The sequence below is a fragment of the Oryx dammah genome, unplaced genomic scaffold, assembly GCF_014754425.2.
Source record: "Oryx dammah isolate SB20612 unplaced genomic scaffold, SCBI_Odam_1.1 HiC_scaffold_2, whole genome shotgun sequence".
NCBI lineage: Eukaryota > Metazoa > Chordata > Mammalia > Artiodactyla > Bovidae > Oryx > Oryx dammah.
In genome coordinates, this window is record NW_024070186.1 from 140218108 (window position 1) to 140240600 (window position 22493).

Below are 22493 nucleotides of genomic sequence, written 5' to 3' on the forward strand. Positions count from 1 at the left end.
TAAACAAAGATAAAATGGATTAAAGATCTAAATGTAAGACCAGAAACTATAAAACCCCTAGAGGAGAACATAGGCAAAACACTCTCCGACATAAACCACAGCAGGATCCTCTATGATCCACCTCCCAGAATTCTAGAAATAAAAGCAAAAATAAACAAATGGGACCTAATTAAAATTAAAAGCTTCTGCACAACAAAGGAAACTATAAGCAAAGTGAAAAGACAGCCTTCCGAATGGGAGAAAATAATAGCAAATGAAGCAACTGACAAACAACTAATCTCAAAAATATGCGAGCAACTCCTGCAGCTCGATTCCAGAAAAATAAACGACCCAATCAAAAAATGGGCCAAAGAACTAAATAGACATTTCTCCAAAGAAGACATACGGATGGCTAACAAACACATGAAAAGATGCTCAACATCACTCATTATCAGAGAAATGCAAATCAAAACCACAATGAGGTACCACTTCACACCAGTCAGAATGTCTGCGATCCAAAAATCTACAAGCAATAAATGCTGGAGAGGGTGTGGAGAGAAGGGAACCCTCCTACACTGTTGGTGGGAATGCAAACTAGTACAGCCACTATGGAGAACAGTGTGGAGATTCCTTAAAAAATTGCAAATAGAACTGCCTTCTGACCCAGCAATCCCACTGCTGGGCATACACACTGAGGAAACCAGAATTGAAAGAGACACATGTACCCCAATGTTCATCGCAGCACTGTTTATAATAGCCAGGACATGGAAACAACCTAGATGTCCACCAGTAGATGAATGGATAAGAAAGCAGTGGTACATGTACACAATGGAGTATTACTCAGCCATTAAAAATAATACATTTGAATCAGTTCTAATGAGATGGATGAAACTGGAGCCAATTATACAGAGTGAAGTGAGCCAGAAAGAAAAACACCAATACAGTATACTAACACATATATATGGAATTTAGAAAGATGGCAATGATGACCCTGTATGCAGGACAGCAAAAAAGACACAGATGTGTATAGTGGACTTTTGGACTCAGAGGGAGAGGGTGAGATGATTTGGGAGAATGGCATTGAAACATGTATAATATCATGTAAGAATCTAATTGCCAGTCTATGTCTGATGCAGGATACGGCACGCTTGGGGCTAGTACACGGGGATGACCCAGAGAGATGTTGTGGGGAGGGGGGTGGGAGGGGGGTTCATGTTTGGGAACGCATGTACACCCGTGGTGGATTCATGTCAATGTATGCCAAAACCAATACAGAATTGTAAAGTAAAATAATAAATAAATAAATAAATAAGGAAAAAAAATAAAATAAAGGAGATTAGTCCTGGGTGTTCATTGGAAGGACTGATGTTGAAGCTGAAACTTCAATATTTTGGCCACCTAATGTGAAGAGTTGACTCATTGGAAAAGATCCTGATGCTGGGAGGGATTAGGGGCAGGAGGAGAAGGGGATGACACAGGATGAGATGGCTGGATGGCATCACCGACTCGATGGACATGAGTTTGAGTAAACTCCGAGAGTTGGTGACGGACAGGGTGGCCTGCGTGCTGCAATTCATGGAGTCGCAAAGAGTCAGACATGACTGAGCGACTGAACTGAACTGAACAGCAGGATGATCAATGCCAAGTGACTGAGCATTAGCTCTGGAAATAGTCTGCCCAGGTTTTAAGTCTAATGCTACTTAGCAATGCTATTTGAAACTACCTATTTTGTCACTCTATTCCTCATTTGGAAAATGGAGAATATTTGGGAATCAATAATATGCTGAAGGAAAGTTTTATAATAATGTAATATATTCATGATATATGTTGCTAAACTTCCTGTGAAGTAGGTATATGTGAAGACCAGTTTGCATATCTGAAGCAATGTGTTTTAGAGTGTCATAATTAGCAAACAACAGAGTTGGATTCAAACCAAGTTCTCCATGTTTCTGAAGCCAGTTACATTTACTGTTTGATGTCTTCATGTTTCTCTTTGGAACAGCTAGAACTTCACATTTAGTTGCAGACATAATTTCTACAAAACCTAAAGATAGTTACAAAAATAATTTTATAACAGACATTAGAAGACCAGTCAAATGCTGGTAACATCTCCTCAGTTCAGTTCAGTCACTCAGTCATGTCTGACTCTTCCAGACCCCGTGTACTGCAGCATGCCAAGCCTCCCTGTCCATCACCAACTCCCAGAGTTTACTCAGACTCATGTCCGTTGAGTCAGTGATGCAATCCAACCATATCATCCTCTGTCGTCCCCTTCGCCTCCTGCCCTCAATCTTTCCCACATCAGGGTCTTTTCAAATGATCAGTTCTTCACATCAGGCAGCCAAGTATTGGAGTTTCAGCTTCAGCATCACTCCTTCCAATTAATATTCAGGACTGATTTCCTTTAGGATGGACTGGTTGGATCTCCTTGAAGTCCAAGGGACTTTCAGGAGTCTTCTCGAACACCACAGCTCAAAAGCATCAATTCTTTGGTGCTTTCTTTATAGTCCAACTCTCACATCCATACATGACTACTTGAAAAATCACAACATTTTCTAGATGGACCTTTGTTGGCAAAGTATTGTCTCTGCTGTTTAATATGCTGTCTAGGTAGGTCATAATTTTCCTTCAAAGAGCAAATGTCTTTTAATTTCATGATGTCAGTCACCATGTGCAGTGATTTTGGAGACCCCTTAAATAAAATTTCTCACTATTTCCATTGTTTCTCCCTTCTGTTTGCCATGAAATGATGGGGCCAGATGCTATGATCTTAGTTTCCTGAATGTTGAGCTTTAAGCCAACTTTTTCACTCTCCTCTTTCACTTTCATCAAGAGGCTCTTTTGTTCTTCTTCACTTACTGCCATAAGTGTGGTGTCATCTGCATATGTAAGGTTATTGATATTTCTTCCAGCAATCTTGATTCCAGCTTGTGCTTCATCCAGCCTAGCATTTCTCATGATGTACTCTGCATAAAAATTAAATAAGCAGGATGACCATATACAACCTTGACATACTCCTTTCCTGATCTGGAACCAGTCTGTTGTTCCATGTCTAGTTCTAACTGTTTCTTTTTGACCTGCATACAGATCTCAGGAGGCAGGTCAGGTAATGGTATTCCCTGAAATAAAGATGGTATTATTCTCTGAAATAAATAAAGATGGTATTCCCATCTCTTAAAGAATTTCCCACAGTTTGTTGTGATCCACACAGGCAAAGGCTTTGGCACAGTCAATAAAGCAGAAGTAGATGTTTTTCTAGAACTCTCATGCTTTTTCAATGATCAAATAGATGTTGGCAATTTGAACTCTGGTTCTTCTGCCTTTTCTAAATCTAGCTTGAACATCTGGAATTTCACAGCTCGTTTACTGTTGAAGCCTGGTTTGGAGAATTTTGAGCACTACTTTATTAGCTTGTGAGATGAGTGCAATTGTGTGGTATTTTGAGCATTCTTTGGCATTGCTTTTCTTTGGGATTGGAATGAAAACAGAACTTTTCCAGTCCTGTATCATCTTTTGAGTATCCCAGTTTTGTTGGCATATTGAGTGCAACACTTTCACAGCATCATCTTTTAGGATTTGAAATAGCTCAACTGGAATTCCATCACCTCCATTAGCTTTGTTCTTAGAGATGCTTCCTAAGGCCCAACTGACTTTGCATTCCAGGATGTCTGGCTCTAGGTGAGTGATCACATCATCATGATTATTTGGGTTGTAAAGATCTTTTTTGTATAGTTCTTCTGTGTATACTTGCCATCTCTTTTTAATATCTTCTGCTTCTGTTAGGTCACTACCATTTCTGTCCATTTTTGAGCCCATCTTTGCATGAAATGTTCCCTTGCTATCTCTAATTTTCTTGAAGATATCTCTAGTCTTTCCCATTCTATTGTTTTCCTCTATTTCTTTTTATTGCCCACTAACATATCCTACTTAATCTTAACCAATAATTTGTTACTTTCAATTAACTGATAACAAATATAAAAATTTAAAAATATTTGTATAACAATTTTTTTAATGGTCTTACTAGGTTCTATTCCTTTTTTTAAAAAAGAAGAAATCATAGAGGGTAATCCCTTGATATTGCTTTTGGAAGTGAATATTTTTTTCTTTTTGACACCAAAATCAAAGGCAAAAAAAAACAAAACAAAACAAAAAAATAAACATGAGGGAGTACATCAAACTAAAGCTTCTGCACAGAAAAGGAAACCATCAACAAAATGAAAAGGTATATTATGAAACAAGAGAACCTATTTCCAAACCACGTATCTGATAAGGGACTAATATCCAAAATACACAAAGAACTCATTCTCTGCTCAAGCAATAGGAAAGAAAATCCAATTAAAGAATGGGCAGAAGATCTGCACAGACATACAGATGCCCAACAAGTACACAAAAACTGTTCAGTTTCTCTAATCATCACAGAAATGAAAATCAAAACCACAGTGAAATGTCACCTCACATCTGTTAGAATGGCTATTATTAGGAAGCAAAAAAAAAAAATGACAAGTCTTGGTGAGGATGTGGAGCAAAGGAAACCTTGTGCACTGTTGGTGGGAATGGAAATTGGTGCTACCATTATGGAAAACAGTATGGAGGTCCTCAAAAATTTAAAAGAACTACCATGTGATTTCTAAAGAAAACATAAACGCTAATTCAAAAAGATATATACACAGCCATGTTTATAGCAGCATCGTTTACAACAGCCAAGATATAGAAACAACATAAGTGTTCATTAATGGATGATTGAATAATGAAGATGTGAGATATATATATATATATATATATATATATACACACACACCTACACATACATAGTGACATATTAGTCATAGAAAAAGAATGAAATTTTGCCATTTTTTGGCAATAAGAATGGACCTCAAGTTATTATGCTAAGTGAAGTAAGGTAGACAGAGAAAGACAAATATCATATGACCTCTCTTTTATGTGAAATCTTTAAACCAAACAAGCTAATCAGTACTATGGATGAAAAACATCACCTGCCCTAACAGTAAATAAAGTATATCACGGCCATCAGACCATCACTCAACTGTTGCTGCCTGGACCCGCACACTGAAGGAATTCAGGATGGAGAAAACAGTTTACTGTCCCTAGATAGATGCACATCAAAGGAATCATTTCAATGAGCCCAACTCTTGTATCTTCCCATTCATAGAAAGGCACTAAGTGCATTGACTTGGGATGTCTTTTTTTTTTTTTTCTTTACCAGCAATCTTTAGATGTTCCAACTACTGTTTTTGTTGTTGTTGTTGTTGTTACAGAACTACTATATATCCTGGCTCCTCTCTTACCTCTTTGCAGCAGTTCTTCAGAGTTACCTGAGAGGTTACTTAAGACCTCTGGCTTCCCTGATGGCTCAGACAGTAAAGAATCTGCCTGAAATGTGGGAGCCCTGTGTTCAATCTCTGGATTGGGAAGATCCCCTGGAAAAGGGCAAGGCAAACCACTCCAGTATTCTTGCCTGGAGAATCCTTATGGACAGAGGACCCTGGCGGGCTACAGTGCATGGGGTTGCAAAGAATCAGACATGACTGAGTGAAAAAGCACACACACTTAAGTCCTCAGCAACTCCACAAAATAGAACATAATTCTCAAGTTTAAGTTATGCATTTTTCAGTTAACAATGCATAGAAAAGATTGGTGGTTGCAAGAGTTTCAAGAAACAGGTTATGGGGTATGGGAGAAATGTATGAACTTTTTATTTTAGTTTAAATAAATTGAATAAAATGTTTTAAAAAGTAAGGGATGTTGGAGGAAATTTATTCTAGACCCAAAGTTCTATTGACATCTGATAGCAAATATTTACTTATACCTGATAGCATAATATTTTATGGACAGAAAATCTGGGCCTCGATACAAATACCAGTTGTATCAAGGATTTTGCATTTGAAGGCTGAAAAGGGTGTCAAGTGCTTTGATTCAATACTTCTTTCAATAGTGTTATAAATACTGAGAATGTGGAATGTACACAGGCTTTATTTTAACTGAAGACACTAAAAAACAGAATTAAGTCTCGATACCAGATTTTCTAATAACAAGCTATGAGAAATGCATACTGAAATTATAGTTTGACTTTGACAGTTTTGTGGAATAACTTGTTAATTCAATATGTAGTAATCATTTGCCTAACATGTCACATACATTCTGTATATATTTATTAATGGACATATAAGGCTAGTAATACATCTGTCCACAGGCAGTTTATGTTTTATGGGGAAAAAAGTTAAATTGTGAGCAAAATTTGTAAATAAATATGAAAATTGTAGATTGTGATGACAGTGCTGGCTGTGTTTATATGGAGATTAGCAGTTATGCACATACAGATGGGGCTGGGAGTGGTAAAATAAAGAAACTCATATTTTTACTGCCCATTTATCTTGATAAGAAGTGGCCTGATAGATAATTTGAACTAGAAACATGCCCCCTAAATTAGTATGTCATTAAGTATGAGTATGAAATATGTCCTGGATCAACTGGAAATTAATCTCCAGAAGAAAATAATTAGTTCAATAACAGAATGAGAAGGAAAATATAAAGTAACTATTTTCATTTGCAGTAATGGCACAGTGAAAATATTGTGTGTGAAGAATTATACTTATCTAGTGCTCAGGAATTTATAGCCTATAGTGCACTTCATATGTATTATCATCAGTGACAGACAATACTTAAACTAAGACTAAGAAACATGCAGTTATTTGACTAAACTCTTTTCTCGGTCAAGTGCCAGACCTGAGTATCTGAGAGTTTCTCTATACACATTGTATTTAACTTGATATGCTTAAAGCCCAGGATAAGGCATCTGGAAAAACACATTGGACATGTTAATCATATATTAATCAATTCTTTTTAAAAAGAAGATGAATGTATGTTACCTCTAAGGGATATTTCTTTGTTTAAATCCTTAACATCTACATAAATGAAGATGTACAATTTCAGTTGAGCATGTGCTTTGTAATTCCAGCCTTCAAGATGGTGCAATATCTAAAAATCCAATCTTAATCTAATTTCATTTCCATTTTTTTTTCCACTCTTGAGGTCTTAGTTGCATAGAACTGAATTGAACATCAACTGATTCAAGGCTTTTGTTTTATATTTCTGTGTTCTGAATTTGTCTTATATTGCTATTATTCCTTTCACCCTCCATTCCTAATTGCATATGCTGCTTCTCTGAGATGCCTATCAATGCTTTGTAGCTTTCATTCCAAGACATTTTCTTTTTTAAAATATAAATTTATTTTAATTGGAGGTTAATTCTTTTACAATATTGTATTGGTTTTGCCATACATCAACATGAATCCACCACAGGTATACACGTGTTCCCCATCCTGTACCCCCCTCCCTCCTCCCTCCCCGTATCATCCCTCTGGGTCCAAGACATTTTCTGAGCATTCATTTAGGTATCCATTTATCTTTTAAAACACAAATAAATAATATAAGATGTATAAAGCATTTTATTATAATATATACTGTATTATAATATAGGGCTTTCCTAATAGCTCAGCTGATAAAGAATCTTTTTTCATTCAAATTGTTAGAAGAATTCAGTTTCTTGTGGTTGTCAAAAAATATACTGTGGGCAAAAATAATGTATTTCAGTTAGAATCATTGAAATTGGATGCATATAGACCATCCGTCCCAATTAATAGAGTTCATTCTTTTCGTGTTTTTGAAATATAATCTTTGCATTAGTTCTCTGTTGCCACTATAACACATGACCACAAACTTGGCAGCTTGAAATAGCACATATTTAATATATTGTAGTTCTATAGTTTGGACTTGGGGCTAAAATCAACGTGTCAGTAGTGTTGCATTTCTTCGGAAAGCTCTAGAGGAAAATCTGCTTCCTTTATCATTCAAACTACTACAAGAATTCATTTTCTTGTGGTTGTCAGCTGTGGCCATTTCTAGCTGTCAGAGACCGCCCACGACCCTTGGTTCATGACTCCCTTCAGTTCAGTTCTGTTCAGTACAGTTGCTCAGTCATGTCCTACTCTTTGCGACCCCATAAATTGCAGCACGCCAGGCCTCCCTGTCCATCACCAACTCCCGGAGTTCACACAGACTCACATCCATCGAGTCAGTGATGCCATCCAGCCATCTCATCCTCTGTCGTCCTCTTCTCCTCCTGCCCCCAATCCCTCCCAGCATCACAGTCTTTTCCAATGAGTCAACTCTTCTCATGAGGTGGCCAAAGTACTGGAGTTTCAGCTATAGCATCATTCCTTCCAAAGAAATCCCAGGGCTGATCTCCTTTAGAATGGACTGGTTGGATCTCCTTGCAGTCCAAGGGACTCTCAAGAGTCTTCTCCAACACCACAGTTCAAAAGCATCAATTCTTGGACGCTCTGACTTCTTCACAGTCCAACTCTCACATCCATACATGACTCCCTTACTCCATATTAAAGCCAACAATGAAAAGTCAAGTCCCTTCCATGATTGAATCTCTCTTGCCTCTTTTTCCATGCTACCTCTCTGACTCAAGACAAGGAATATTCTCTAGTTTTTAAGAGTTTATGCAATTATTTTGGGACTAAGCGAATATTGAGAAGAGTATGAATGTAAAGTAAGGTCAACTTGCCAGAGTGCCACTTGGCCCTCAGTAGTAATCTACTGAAGTTAAACAAATAGACATCCTATTTCCACTGATGATCTGATCTTCTACGTAAAACAAACAATAGTATAATGATACATGAATAGCACTGAAAATACATACATATATGTACATCTGTGCATCTCTTATCACAATTATGAAATACTGAACATGATGTATTTTTAAAACAAACTGAAAAAATATAAACAGCCTGTGATAAGAGTTTACATTTGTTTAAAATGCACAAATGTGTAGTTTTATTTGTTAGTAAAGAGTATAATTCTATAAAGTATATATATCAAAGTTTTTATTTCAAAATGGATACTTATATCAGTGTATATTTTGCCTTCTTTTGTATATATTTTATTATCAGATTTTGAGTTATGCAGTCTATTTAAAATCAGAAAAAGTAAAAATATATGCAAGGTAAAATTATACTTGTTCAATATACTTGTCAAGTACTAGAAGCAACTTAGCAAAGAGAAAAAATCATAATCTTCTTCCCTTGAAATAATATTTCAGAACTTTTAACTTGTTTTCTCCTTTTAGTATCCTTATCTCTGGACAATAAAAATAAATGAGATAAAACATATAGTCAGAGGACACCGAAAATACATTTTGATAAACTGTGCCCACTTATATTTTAAAACAGCACATTATAAATTGTTTTTCATTTTTAGACTCACAATTTTAAATATTCACACTCTATTAGGTAGGAAGAGCAATCATTAAGTAGTTACACAAAGTAAAATTTTGCACAATTGCTGCATGATAGATCTCTTTATTTTTTGGAAGTAATCATGGTGAACATTAGATAATCTTCACTCAATTCTATACTTAAAAGTTGTAAGATAGAGAAAAATAGACTCTGAGGCTCCAGAATTGTAGTTTGAAAAATATAAAAAAAATATAGATCCAGATATCTTTTGGGAGCTTTTTTTGTTTTTAACTTTTTTTTTTTCTTATATTATGTTTCTTGTCCTACTATTAGGTAGGACCTTATCTTTCACATCTCAAATGGTATATACATCTCTTGTTTATTTTTTTCTAGATCCCACATGTCTGATCCCTACATTATTTACTCTGTACTGTACTCTTGTTTAACTTGCATGAAAATTTTGCTATAAATTTGACATCATATGGCATTTTCAAACACTTCACCACTGAAAAGCAGCATACGCTAAAAAACAAAAAGTAATTGTTTATTTTTCATCTATTTTTTGTTTGCTCATAAGTGTGTGTAAAATTTTTAAATAATACTTTCATCTCTTTCAAAGTCAGCTCTAGAAAGTATACACAGTTATTATTTTCCTGCTTATATTTGTTCTCCAATTTTCTCCCTTCTTGGATCATTCAAATAATCTTTTTTAAAGGTAAATTTCCAGAGATATTCCATGCAAAACAAAGAAATAAGCATATATATTTTGTCCTTTAGTAAATAAAATTATATTATTCACACTGTTCTACACCTTGGTTTTTACCCTAATATTCCTGGTCATTATGTCTTAATAGTTACCAGAGATTCCCTTTTTTTTTTCCCCATAAATACATATTATCTGAGTATGTAACAAATATGTCTGACAAAATCTCTAAATGTGACATTTAGTGTGTTCCCAGTTTTAGCCATTAAAAGTGATGCTACAATAAATAGCCTTATAAAGAGTAATTTCCTACATATCTGAGTATTTTTATAAGATAGATCCCTGGAAGTGAAGTTACTGGGTCAAGGATAAATATGTGTGGTTTTGAAGTCTGAATAATCTTAAAAGAAAAAGAGTAATGAATGTATTCTTTTAAATAAAAATATACTCATGATTATTTACCAGCCTATCACTTTTATCAAATTGCTAATATAAGAGAAACTGAGGCACATACATATCTCATATTGAGCCTCTCAGTTTTATTCTTGTTTTCTAAAATTATTCTTTTTTTCTAGCTTTTTAAAAAGCATATTATTGGAGCGACTTTCAAAGCTTCTTTATACATATACAAATAACAACATATATGATCATGCTAAATTTTAGAGAACCATCAAGAGAGACATGCTTTAACAAGTCAAAACTTTAAACAAATACATTGGCTTTATAGGATGCATAATGTGTTGCCAAGTAATTTGAAACAGTTTGTTTTGGAGGGGAAAATGGAGCCCAAGTAAAATCCTTTTGCACACGTGAAGTCCTCAGAGATGCATTCAGCACTTTATTGCTGTGTGAGGCCATAGAAAGCAATCCTTCTGTGGTAAAGACATTTATGACAAACTCCTGTGAAACATCCAAACACAGGCTTTATAAAATTTAAGCAGGTCCTCCTTTCCACTCTTTCAATTGTATTTGTTCCTATAATATGTAATTAAGGCATATAGCTTTTTTAAAAGTTATTTTTCATTCACAAGAATATAAGATGTATAAATATTATTAACACTCGATTGTCAATTTGTTACTGATGAAAAGAATTCCATGTCCAGTTTCATGAATATTTTGTTTGTTGTCTTAGCAATTTTATTTCTATTCCAAAGTGTCCATGTTGTTTATAACAAAGCCTCCTAGTAAATAATTATCCACCAGATGGTATTATTTGATTATTAGATATTAACCAGTCTCAGATTTTAATTGGTAAAATGGTTTTCTTACAGAATGAACTAGTAATAGAGTCAAGCTGTGGCTAAAATAGCTCTTCTCTCAGGGTTTTCTAGAACTGAGAAAGATTTTTGAAAATTTACTTTGTGAAGTGCCCAGTGTGCATGAATTGAATGTTGGTCTTTCCATGAGAACTGAAAAGAACACCAATATGTTCCTCAATTCTTTGTTAAACTGTTCCCATTTTTTTTCTAAAGAAATATAAGAAATACCTGGTGGGTGTCATTCATTCCACACTCAGCTTCTCTGCTCACACAGGGCACTGCTGACACAGCAGCTACAGGCTCTCCCAGGACACTTCCATGCAGACACACAGAAACAGTTCTGTCCAGGGAGATCGGCTGCCCATCGATGTATCCTTGAGCATTTCCTTCCAGGTCCTGTCTAAGAGGGCACTGTGACTGCCAGATTTCTGATAAGGAGGTCTAATTCCCATATGCCCTGTTCCCATTACATTTATAATGGCTCTGTTTTTTCTAAGTGAACTCTAAAGGATACTGAGATTAAGATTCTAAAGTAATTAAGGCGGTTAATGTGTGATATGATCAGAAATATAATTGTAATGCTTAGTTAATCAGCAAGTTGAAATAAATTTCTAGACCAAAATGGTTCCACTTCTGTCCAGGGTGCCATGTCAGGGAAACAAAACTCAGATAACTTTTATGTCTCTATAAATGCTCCACTTGAAAAGAAACACAATATATCCCATCAGTCAGTCCCCAAATGCCAAGCCTACTCTGGACCTTCTCACTGAAAAGTTAACTATGTGTCCTCAGCCAATTCAATATTTTGTTTCTTCCTTGGTCTTTATTCTTTATTCTATAGAAGCTCTCTGCCTCCTGCCCCATTTTGCAACTCTCTAAAAAGAGACTGCTTCATGAAATGTTAAAGTTTAATTGCATTGTCTAAATTCTCTCCTCCAATTATGTTTAACTGTTCTTGGCAAACGAGGAATGGGATTTGAAGCCGTCTCATAACAGTACCTAGGATGAGACTCACAGGTAAGGCTCCTGTTGAAGTCTCCTAGTTCATGGTTCTCATCACCACTGAGAACATGGGTGAGTCTCTCTTGCATGTCAGCTCCACACTCTGGTATACAGCTCTCCAGTCCAACTTTATTTTTTTTAATATGAATATTTTAAAATAATATGAATAAAAATATGAACAAATACTTTTAAAATATGAATAGATATATGAAAAGTCATATATTTTAATGAATATTAATATTTTCATATATATATATATTCCAGAAAAGTTTTGGGATCTAGGAAATTTCTAGGGTAGTTATATTGAGAATCTGCCACATATAGCAGTCATTAATGCATTATAAAATGCAAAAGAAAAAGCTAAGACTTTTCACCTCTGTCACCTCCTTGCTGCTAATGTCTGACTAACTACCAAACACGTTCACAGCATAAATTATGGGGGATTTGGATAAATAAATTAAGATAGAAATTCAGATTGCTTTGACCAAAGGCACATCAAACATATGTAGGCACAACTTGGACTAATTAAAATCATTAGGGTATCTACCACCAAAAAGAAATCTTCTCTAGAAGGGAATAATGGATCTGTTTCTAGTGGGAATCTTGAAAGTCGAAGCTACAAAGTTGGTGCACAGGGATAAAGCATTTAAAAGCTATTACAGTACTTTCCATCTAATGCTGAGCCTCGCCTTCTAGGATAAGTTGGTTACAGAACATGTTGGATTGACGTTAGGTCACCCGCCAACCTCAGGAAATCTTCCACGCAATGAGTTACACTGAAAAACACCACAAAATCTCCAACCCAGTGGCCCATCCCTCTTAGGTATTAATTTGGCTCTGAGAGACCCAAGATTTAACTAAAGAAATGGGATCCCTGAGTTTCAAGGAATTGGGTGTACCACCTTTCAGCATGCCTGCTCATTTTATGTCTAAAAACAGCGGTCCCAGACTGTATGTTTACAAAAATGGCAAAATTTTACTAAGACAATCTAAAATTACATAGACAATTATGAGGAATGTTCCAGTTATGCAAGATCATTTTTTATTTAATAAATTCACTGCAAGGTAGATTCCCAAATCAACATACATAATGAAATACCTATTTGAATTGGCATGTGGAAGCCTCCAAAAGGCTTCAAGATTCCCAAATAGCTTCACTGGAAGATTCATTGCCAAAGATACAAGAAGTATCCACAACAAAAGACTGTAAGATTATAATTAAAACTACTAGAAATAAAAAAGGAAATACATGTATACAAGGAATTAGGATGGGCTTGGGGTAAGAAAATATATGAGGTGTGGAAATGTTGACTTAAAAAAAAAAAAAAAAGATATGCAATCCAAAAAGTGAGAGTTGTGTTTCATTTGGTGAACAAACCTGAGGAATTAAGCCTGGGACATAGCATCTCAGATAACACTGAGAAACTTTTCTGAAGAGTCAAGCACGGAATCCAGGATATATAGGAACTTCTGCAACAAAAGATCAGGTAGTTGGAATATCAAAAGATTATTGCTAATTAAAGAAAACCAGATATCTCAAGTTAAGGAACTTAGCACTTTTCTATATATGAGAAAATGCAAGAGTCTGGGCTCATTGAAATCATTTCTTTGACATTCACCTCAGGCATCCAGGGCCAGTATCCTTTGCTTTCTCATCCTGAGTCTCTTCACACCATCTAGGGTGGGGGAATGCTGCAGATGGTGGATATTCTTTGTGTTCATCCTGAGTTTCCTCTGGCTTCACACGTGGGTCCAGTTGGTTGTAATGTGATGACTTCATGGCTGCACCATCCTTTGTTTACTGATATGGCAGCCACCGTTCTTAGTTCACAGAGATGTGCTTTTTGTAAGAGAAGGAAAAAGAAAGCAATTTTGTCCTAAATTAAAATTGTTGAAAAGACATATGACAAAGTCTAAAGCATTATAAAAATTGTAAAGGATGTTTGGAAAAGAAATATTGGGAAAGAAATCTTATGTGTGGTCAACTGGCTAAAACTGGGGTTGATTTGTATTTTTGTGTGTGAGTTTTATATCAAAGGTACACTGGTGCAACTTTAAAACTTTATTTCCTTTTCTGTTAAAAGGGCAAAATTTTCTTATATTATCATCCTCTCTTCCTCTCAGTAAGAACTAGAAAGCAAAGGCTTTCCTTTACCTGTTAATTATTAGCCTGGAAAGCAAATATTTTGTTTCTTGCCAAAATAATTTATTGTGCTTAATATGTCATTATTAATCTTTGAATACACAAGAAAACCAGGTCTTCTCAATATTAACAAAACTATGGTGATTTTACAACTATGTAACTCTATATTTTCCTTCAATATCTTTACTCATCACCTTGGCTTAATGTATATTTTGACACATTTCTCCAAAATCAAATTTTAAATGAAGTTATTTTTTTTAATTCTATATTTGCCATAGGGTCCCTGAAACATGTCAAAAGATTTATTCTCTCTGCTTATAAAAATAAAAGTGTTAAACAAAATAAGCTTATTTGATATGTTAAATGATATAGGGAGCATCATCAAATAGTGATGTTTACCCTTCTGAAGTTACATTTGTATGCATATAATTATTAATATAAGTATTCTGGAAATTGTATAAAATGTGAAAGCTCTGATATCTCCTAGTATAATGTTATGAGTCACAGTTTCAGCTATTATCTTAAAATGTTGTGGGTTCCTTGTCAGTTCTATTATAACAAACTCTCATTAGATCTTTAATATGAGAATTTTAGTCTTTCATCATTTATAGGCAGTTAACATTTTCCTCTAATGCTTTTGTAAAAACAAGACTCATGGAAAGGGCCTTTTCAAGTACCATGGCCTATTGACACCTCTGACAAATTGCAAGGTGTCAAATCTTGGGTGCATATTTCATGACTGAAGACATTTCCACCTAACATTGGGTTCTGTGTAAATGCTAAAGACCTCAAAATCAAATTTACTAGGAAGAGAAGTTGTTGATATTGAGGTTGATTTCTTCCCCTCAAGGTGCTAGATCATGAACTTTTCTTTCCATTCTTCCTTTCCTCTCTGACCATTCTTTTCCTAATTCTTATGCCATGAAAGTTTTTTATATTCTTTATCTACTGTTTGCTTTGCTCTAGCCTAGAAAGACAATACCATTGTTCACATTTAACATGCTATTACAAAGGAGGGTAATCCAACCTGTAACAGACAGTTCGATTTTTATGATGGTGCTGATTCTGTAGTTTATTTCTGTCACAAACTTCTCCCTGAGTTCAGATGGCTCAGTTTCTCTGCAATAAACTCACTGAACGTAAACTTCTGGACAATTAGAGACAAAGTTACAAAAAAATCATAAGCAAAACAAGTTCCTTGAAGATATATCCCCTCTTTAGACTCATTTATTTTTTAATATTTTAATTGTATTAGAATATATTTGATTTACAATTCTGTGTTAGTTTCAGGTGTACAGCAAAGTGATACAGTTATTCATATATCTATTCTTTTTCAGATTCGTTTCTAATAGAGTTTATCAAAGTATACATAGGTAGAGTGCCCTGTGCCGTGCAGTAGGTCCTTATTAGTTACTTATTTTATATATATATATAATATATAAAATATATAAATATATATATAATATAAAATATATTAATATAAAATATAATATATATATATAGTAGTGTGCATTCCTCCCAAGCTTATGACTTATCCCTTCTCTTTACATTTCCCTTTTGGTGACCAAACTTCTGTATTATAAATAAGTTCATTTATGTATTTTTTTCAACATTAGATTCCACATATGAGTGAAATCATATGATGTTTGTCTTTCTCTGTCTGACATACTTCATTTAGTATAGTAATCGTAGGTCTATCCATGTTGCTGCAAATGGCATTCTTTCATTCTTTTTATGGCTGACTAATATTCCATTGTGTATATATTCCACATCTCCATTCATCTGTTGATGAAAATTTAGGTTGTTTCCATGTCTAGGCTATTGCAAATAGTGCTGCTGTGAACACTGGGGTGCATGTATCCTTTAGGATTATGGTTTTCTCTGGATATATGCCCAGGAGTAGGATTGCTGGATCATATGTTAGTTCTGTTTAAAAAATTTTAAGGAACCTTCATACTGTTCCAATTCTTTGTGACCCTATGAACTCTAGCCCACCAGGTTTCTCTGACCGTGGGATTTTCCCAGCAAGCATACTGGAGTGAATTGTCATTCCCTCCTCTAGGGGATCTTCCCAGCCTAGGGATCAAACGTAGGTCTCCTGCATTTCAGGTAGATTCTTTACTGCTGAGTCAGCAGGGAAGCCCCATTGTGGTTACACCAATTTACATCCCCAGCAAGAATATAGAAGGGTTCTTTTCTCCATCCCCTCTCCAGCATTTCTGTTTGTAGACTTTTTGATGATGGCCATTCTGACTGGTTGACATGACGCCTCATTGTAATTTTAACTTGCCTTTTTCTGATAATTAGTGATGTTGAGCGTTGTTTCTTTTTCTTTTTCTTTCTTTCTTTTTTTTTTTTTTGCCATTTGCATGTAGGATCCTTTCTTGGTGTATCTGATTTCAGCTGGTTTTGGTTATGGAGACCATGGTCAGGAGTGTTCTCCAAATCATGGGCCATGTTTTATTACTAATAATTATTATTGTCTCTCTAATATACTGTGTCCTCTCAACAGCTTTAAATTCAGTGCCTTTGGGCAGCCATTCAGCACCAAATAGACGTTCTCTCTTCAAGGGAAATGACAAAAAAAGAACAGAATATTATAAAAAGCTCTAAGAATAGAGGCCTGACTTCACCTCTTATGAATACTACTCTACTACTCTAAGAATGAAGGTCAGTGGTAACAAGGAGTCATGCTGAGAAATTTTTGACTAAACCCCTTGAATGGTTAATAAGATTATCAAAAGGGCAGACTATTGAAACAAATTTCTTGGCCCCAAAAGAGCCACTCTTGCCCAGGGTGCCACAGCTGAAATGCAGATAACTTTTATGTCTCTAAAATGCTTTGTTTGACCAGAAACACAGTATATTCAGTCAAGTGCCAAGCCAGGTCTGGACCTCCTCACCCAAACATGGTTGTGTGTGGCCCAGCCAATCAGATATTTTCTACTTGTCTTTTCTTTGTTCTTATCCTTATCTTATAAAAACTTCTTGCCTTTTGCTCTATTTTTCAGTTCTCCAACAGCAGACTATCTACTTCATGAAGTATTTGACAAAGCTAATTTGTATCACCTAAATTGTTTTCTTTAGTAAATTTTTAACAAGTGATAGCCTGTGACAATATAAATTGACAGTTGCTACTACTGGTAAGACTCTGCAGAGAAGAGAGAGAACTGCAGCTATATGTAATCTATTTTCAAAGTCATATTTTAAAACCCCAATTTCTATAAATAGTCACACTACAGAAGTGACTGATATCTTCATCTGTTGTCAAACAACAGAAATTTTCCCTCATTTAGCTGGATGATAAGCAGTATACACACATGTGCATGTGCACACACAAACACACAATGCACTTATGCACTTATAGTGGGAACAATGTCGACTGCCTGTGTTAAGTCATTCAATGTTAGATAATTTGCTTTCAAACCACTTTCTATTACTTAACAGGATTTATTTTAATGAAAAAAAATCTCACTTGATGGTGAAAGCAGAAGTTCAATATCAATTGCCCCTTGCTTTTGCCATTTTATTTCTATTTTAAGAAACATTTTTGATGAAGAGGAATACTTGTCAAAGAAAGGAAAAACAAAAAAGGAGAAGGGAAAAGGCAAAGAGGAGGAAGGAAGAAGATGTAAGAATAGGTGACAAAATAGACAAAAGTTTTGAGATGTGGGAAATTTTCTACAACCCCAGAAACTAGGAAATGACTTTTTAGAGGTGATAGGAATTCATCATTTAAAAAAAGCTTAATGTAAAAGAAAAAAATTAAGACTAGCTCTATAATTATAGAAATAATTTAAAAATATGCATCTTATAAAATAGTAAAAAATACAGTGGTAATAATCTATTATACAAAAGACTAAAAGGGCCATGAGTAAGAAAGACATTAAAAGAAAAGCAATTAAAATAAACTGTGCAGAAAGTACTTAACTAACATAGTACATATAAAATCTCCATATATTAGACATAGTGGAGTGTACAACATACACAACAAGCATTACAACAGAAGAGATGATGTCTCTGAGAGAAGAAAAGATTAGTGATAAAATCATAAAGGAGAAATTTATATGAGTTAAGGCTAAGAAGAAAATGCTTCTTGTTATTGAAAAACATACTGAACAAAGAGGAAAGCAAAATGTTTGTGATGAAGACTTAATGTGCTAAATAAGTGACTTCTGCAAACTCAGTCAAGATTAATATAAAGAGCAGCACTTAAATTCATTTGGGTAAAATGGATACCTTTAAATAATTCCCCTCAAATTCAAAATTTCTAAGAAAGCTAATCAATTTATGCTGAAAGAAGGAAAAAATGTGTTGGTTTATCCCTTGTCATATAAAATGTCAAAGAACAAAGAGGAAATTGCTGTATTATTTTGAGAGGAGAAGTTTATGATATAAGAATTCAAAACACAACTGCATTGTTATTCATATGTGAAGTTAATCAAAAGATACTATTTAAATATGAAAAATCTCAGAAAATATCCACATAAGGCCTGGCATGCTGCAATTCATGGGGTTGCAAAGAGTCGGACACGACTGAGAGACTGAACTGAACTGAACTGAACTGATGTGTCATGAAAAAACATTATTTCATTATATAATTTAGTCAACTAAGATTAAAAATAAAATAAATACATGGTATAAAATTCTGTCAGATAATATAGAAAGCAGTTTTATGCATATCTATGCCACATAAGACAACTATGTATAACATATAAATAACTATATATGTTTACAAATGCAAGTCAAAAAGGTGAGATATGAGCAAAACTTTGAAGCTAATAAAAGTGAAATATGAAAAAAATATAATATCTTTGTGAACTTACATAAAGGATAAGCAATTATGGTTTTATTTTATCATGTAAATATTTGAAGAATTACAGATTTTAATACACTTTTTGTTTTTTTTAAAGAACATTTTAATTTATAAAAATAGCACATGATCAAGTGACAATTCAAGTATACCAGTCTGTATAATGACATGGTTATTAATCTTGTCCTCCATGTTCATGTAATTTCAAACACAAAATGTAACCAAGGCACATCAGACCTTATATTTTTCTCATAAATGTGTAAAAATAAAAGTGGAAATCTCTAGAATAATCTATTGATACTGTATGTTCAAATAAAATTGCAAACGAAGTGTTGGGTTAGCCTAAAACTTTGAGTTTTTCTGTAAGATGGTATGGGAAAACCTGAACGAAATTTTTTGCCAACACAATATTTTATCAAAATTGGTAAGTATTTCACCAAGAAAGAATAATGCTCAGGAATTTCTTCTTAATAATGTGATTTAGGATCAAGTTTGAAGAATTAGATATGGTCCTATTGATGCTTTCTCTGTCAGATGAGAGGGCCCAGAAACAATGAAATCCTAACAGCAAACAGTACATCTAGCCCTCAGATCTTGGTTTGTAATATAACTCTCCAATAGAGGGAACCACGTCTCCTTAGAGAATTGACTGATTCCAGGACTCTGGAGAGAAACGTGTAGGATGAAGCTGAAGAATTTTGTAATGCCAAATATAAGAAAGTGTTCAAACAAACAAAACCACAAATTTAGAGCCATTTGAAATGCTACTATCAATGTGGTTTTAGTTTGGATTTTTGTTTATTTATTAGGCCTTCAATGGCCAAATTTGAAAAATTTAAGCATGAAAATAAAATAGACTTATAACCCAAAGTATGAGTCTGTGTGTGTTTTTTTTGTGTGTATAAATCCTTTTTGATATTTATAAGTGAATCATAATATTGAATTAATAAATAAATGGGGTAGAATAGGCAAATAGATAAACATATGCGGAAGAATTTCAAAAACTTTGTATAGATATATTACCTTAAGAAGGGGCAGTATAGCTAGCCTCATGTTGTATGTAGGCTGTGCATAATGACTTCTTTTTGAACAGGATATCATAAAAGTCTGTGTGGAGGATGAATCTTCATAGTGGACAAATCTGAAAAACACAACATCAGCCAGATTCTTAAGTTTAAATTCAGCAGTGTTGTCATGCTGGTAATATATGCCCTTGACTTCTTTAGTCTTCCACCCAAAATATATACGGCACCAGTCTAATCATGAACATTAGGAGAATCTCAGTTGAGAATGTCACTACAAAATTCTTGACCAATATTCCTTAAAACTGTTTCCATTGTTTCCCCATCCATTTGCCATGTAGTGATGGGACCAGACGCCATGATCTTAGTTTTCTGAATGGTGTATTTTAAGGCAGCTTTTCGCTCTCCTCTTTCACTTTCATCAAGAGGCACTTTAGTTCCTCTTCACATTCAGCCATAAGGGTGGTGTCATTTGCGTTCAGTTCAGTCTCTCAGTCGTGTCCGACTCTTTGCGACCCCATGAATCACAACGCCAGGCCTCCCTGTCCATCACCAACTCCCGGAGTTCACTCAGACTCGCGTCCATTGAGTCAGTGATGCCATCCAGCCATCTCATCCTCGGTCGTCCCCTTCTCCTCCTGCCCCCAATCCCTCCCAGCATCACAGTCTTTTTCCAATGAGTCAACTCTTCACATGAGGTGGCCAAAGTACTGGAGTTTCAGCTTTAGCATCATTCCTTCCAAAGAAATCCCAGGGCTGATCTCCTTCAGAATGGACTGGTTGGAACTCCTTGCAGTCCAAGGGACTCTCAAGAGTCTTCTCCAACACCGCAGTTCAAAAACATCAATTCTTTGGTGCTCAGCTTTCTTCACAGTCCAACTCTCACATCCATATATGACTACTGGAAAAACCATAGCCTTGACTAGATGGACCTTACTTGGGAAAGTAATGTCTCTGCTTTTGAATATGCTATCTAGGTTGCTCATAACTTTTCTTCCAAGGAGTAAGCGTCTTTTAATTTCATGGCTGCAGTCACCATCTGCAGTGATTTTGGAGCGCCCCAAAATAAAGTCTGACACGGTTCCCACTGTTTCCCCATCTATTTCCCATGAAATGATGTCACCAGATGCCATGATCTTAGTTTTCTGAATGTTTAGCTTTAAGCCAACTTGTTCACTCTCCTCTTTTACTTTCATCAAGAGGCTTTTTAGTTCCTCTTCACTTTCTGCCATAAGGGTGGTGTCATCTGCATATCTGAGGTTATTGATATTTCTCCCGGCAATCTTGATTCCAGCTTGTGTTTCTTACAGTCCAGCATTTCTCATGATGTACTCTGCATATAAGTTAAATAAGCAGGGTGACAATATACAGCCTTGACGTACTCCTTTTCCTATTTGGAACCAGTTTGTTGTTCCATGTCCAGTTCTAACTGTTGCTTCCTGACCTGCATACAGATTTCTCAAGAGGCAGATGAGGTGGTCTGGTATTCCCATCTCTTTCAGAATTTTCCAGTTTACTGTGATCCACAGAGTCAAAGGCTTTGGCATAGTCAATGAAGCAGAAATAGATGTTTTTCTGGAACTCTCTTGCTTTTTCCACAATCCAGCAGATCTTGGCAATTTGATCTCTGGTTTCTCTGCCTTTTCTAAAACCAGCTTGAACATCAGGAAGTTCATGGTTCACGTATTGCTGAAGCCTGGATTGGAGAATTTTGATCATTACTTTGCTAACATGTGAGATGAGTGCAATTGTGAGGTAGTTTGAGCATTCTTTGGCATTGCCTTTCTTTGGAATTGGAATGAAAACTGACCATTTCCAGTCCTGTAACCACTGCTGAATTTTCCAAATTTGCTGGCATATTGAGTGCAGCACTTTCACAGCATCATCTTTCAGGATTTGAAATAGCTCAACTGGAATTCCATCACCTCCACTAGCTTTGTTTGCAGTGATGCTTTTTAAGGCCCACTTGACTTCACATTCCAGGATATCTGGCTCTAGATGAGTGATCACACCATCATGATTATCTGGGTTGTGAAGATCTTTTTTTGTACAGTTCTTCTGTGTATTCTTGCCATCTCTTCTTAATATCTTCTGCTTCTGTTAGGTCCATACCATTTCTGTCCTTTATCAAGCCCATCTCTTGCGGTGGCAGCAGCGCCCAGTGCACTAAGCGTGGCCAAGAGCTACCCCACATCCGAGGTCAGGGGCAGCAGCCTAGAGTGCCAGGCTGTGACAGTGCAGGAACGGCTGAGAGGAGCCACCCCGCGTCTGAGGCCAGGGGTGGCGCCTGACACCAGGAGCGGCATCCA